Source organism: Austrofundulus limnaeus, unplaced genomic scaffold (assembly GCF_001266775.1).
Source record: "Austrofundulus limnaeus strain Quisiro unplaced genomic scaffold, Austrofundulus_limnaeus-1.0 Scaffold2274, whole genome shotgun sequence".
Classification (NCBI taxonomy): domain Eukaryota; kingdom Metazoa; phylum Chordata; class Actinopteri; order Cyprinodontiformes; family Rivulidae; genus Austrofundulus; species Austrofundulus limnaeus.
Genome location: NW_013954676.1, coordinates 13,464 through 16,345, shown reverse-complemented (window position 1 = coordinate 16,345; position 2,882 = coordinate 13,464).

The window sequence follows — 2,882 nt, the reverse complement described above, 5'->3', positions numbered from 1 at the left end:
GCTTAAATGATTGTATAAGATATCCCATGGGCCTTTGCTGTTTGAGTGTATGGCAGACTTTCTCCAAGTGCACAGACAAACAAAAGTGGGCCACCGCACTGGCTGCTAGCTTAATCGTTAAAAACAATGGACTTCAATTAAAAAGTATATGTATTTCATGTATTATATTGTCACATATGGCCCGCAATAGATTTTCATTTTGGCCCTCTCGGGGAAAATGTTTGGGCACCCCTGATTTAAAATATAAAAAGCAGCTAATTTAATGGTGGTTTCATGATGAAATTGTAATTTTGGAGCAACGTCAGTAAATGTGTCCCGCAACCCAAAGGAGACGAGGTGCTCTGCGTGTTCTGACCCACAACATGATGACAGCAGAGCTGCTAAACAGGAGACAATGAAACAGGTATTTCAGTTTATGTAGCTCAGCAATGGTGGACAGTGAAGTCCAAAAAGACGCATGTTTTATGCAGTTGGTTCATTTTGAGTTTGGTCTGTATTCAAACTAGAAGCAAACTGAAGTGAACCGCACCAGAGATTGTTTGGAAGCGGACCGAGACCACTTCAAAAAGCTGGTCTCGGTCCGGTTGTTTGATCCACACCAGAGTTTGCATGGGTGTATTCACACCTACACAAAAGGCCCGGACCAACACTGGAAACAAACTCTGGTCCGTTTAAAGCAGAACAAATGTGTCAGGTGTGAATATTACCTCTGTCTTAGAGCAGTCTGGGACCGATTGGGCTCTGTTTTTCATAGTGAAATAAGACAAAGGTCATTTTACTCTGAGACCTGAGTGCTGTGTGCTGCTGGAGCTGGTTGGAGTGAGAGACTGGAATAACGCTTTTAGATGAGATTCAAATGATTTTCTGCTATATTATTCAGACTTCCATTTATTGATCATGAATTTCCTTCAGTTATGGTGACCCCAACATAACGGAAGATCTTGAATAAGCAGAGGACATTGGATTTTATTTTTGACTGCTGTTGAAGGACCTGAGAAGATTTTAAAACACCAACTGCTGAGATTGAGGACAGATAAGCTTTTGAGATGCCTCATTTATTTTCACAAGGGGGTTTCTGCCAGCTTCTCCAGAAGGTGACGGTGTTGGAGCTCTATATTCATTGTCCAGAGGAGCTGAATGCTTTGGAGGACTCAGCACATGTGCAAATGGGTGAGAAGGCTGAGTTGAAAAATCAACATGAAGAGGATATGGGAACCATTTCTGAGTGCAGAAATTTATGGAAAGCTCTTGTTGAGAGATCAAAAAATCTCTCAACATTCAACGTTTGAATGACAACGAATGGCCAGAATTACAGAGAAATGTTTTTTTCTCCACCAGTAAAGAGAAGAACACAGCGGCAGACTTCAATCAAAACAATTAATAACAAGAGAAATTAAAACAGAAGAGAAATCTTTCTACAAAACAAAATTTATTTTCTGATCACATAGAGGAACCTGAGACCAGGGGCCTCATGTATCAACAGTGCATGTGCAAAAAAAAATCACATTTTTCAGAAGAGATTCAACTAGTTTTCTGCTATATTATTCAGACTTTCATTTATTGATCACAAATTTCCTTCAGGCATATAGAATAATAATTAGTGCTGAGCACGATAACGCATTAGTGCGTTAATGCAGCCGACGCTTAACGGCAATAATTCTTTTAACGAATGTTAACGTAGTTTCTTTATATTTCTCTGTTTGATCTCTGTTCACTGGGCTGCCTGTGAGGATGCACACACACAACCCAGTGGTCACTGCAGGGATGCGGGCTCTTGATCACTATCGGCTTTAGATAGCCATCATCTCGCGTCTCATCCAATGAGAACCTTTGTTGTTGAGTGTGCAGCCGCTCACATGTACCCAAGCTGCAGCCGGGGAGGAAACATTTCTGAAGCTGCCGGATTCTTAGGGGCATTTTTTTATTTTAAAACTTCACCCAACAGTGGGCTGGGAGGAAGTAAAGTTATCTGTAAGCACTGCAACGCTAAACTGTCTCACCACCGGAGCAGTTCGAGCCCAGAATATCACTTCAGTTTAAAACCAGGTTAAACAAACAGAGGAAGGTTCTGCTGACCAGCGAATGGGAGAAAAAGGAAAAAGTAAGACTGTGGCTTTGCCTTATTTGTTTAAAGTTTTTGAAAATGGATTGCCTCTTTTTTAATATAAAACAGTACCTAAAATGCTCTAAACATATTCAAGTCAGTTAAATTTTGTCTGTCCATTTTCTTCCGCTAATCTGGGATCGGGTCACGGGGGCAGCAGCCTAAGCAGAGACCCAGATTTCCCTTTCTCCAGCCACCTCTGGTCTGTACTGTGTATATATACAGTACAGACCAAAAGTTTGGACACACCTTCTCATTCAAAGAGTTTTCTTTATTTTCATGACTATGAAAATTGTAGATTCACACTGAAGGCATCAAAAATATGAACTAATACATGTGGAATTATATACTTAACAAAAGTGTGAAACAACTGAAAATATGTCTTAGTAGCCACATTTTGCTTTGATTACTGTTTTGCACACTCTTGACATTCTCTTGATAACCTTCAAGCCCAACACAATGACTGTGCTAGATGGGCATATGATATCGATGCACATCAAGAATATGATGATGAAATAGATCGATATTTTTATGTTGCCTCAATATAACTGAATCGTGAAGCATTCAAATTGATATAGATTGATATGTTTTTACATCCTTTTTAGAAAATCTGATTAAATAATTTTTCTAATTTAAATATATTGTTCAAATTGGTAGTTTAACATTATATTTGCTATAGAATAAATCCATCCATCCATCCATTTTCTGTACACGCTTCTTCCTTTTTCAGGGTCGCGTGGGTCACTGGTGCCCATATCCAGCAGTCACAGTGCGAGGG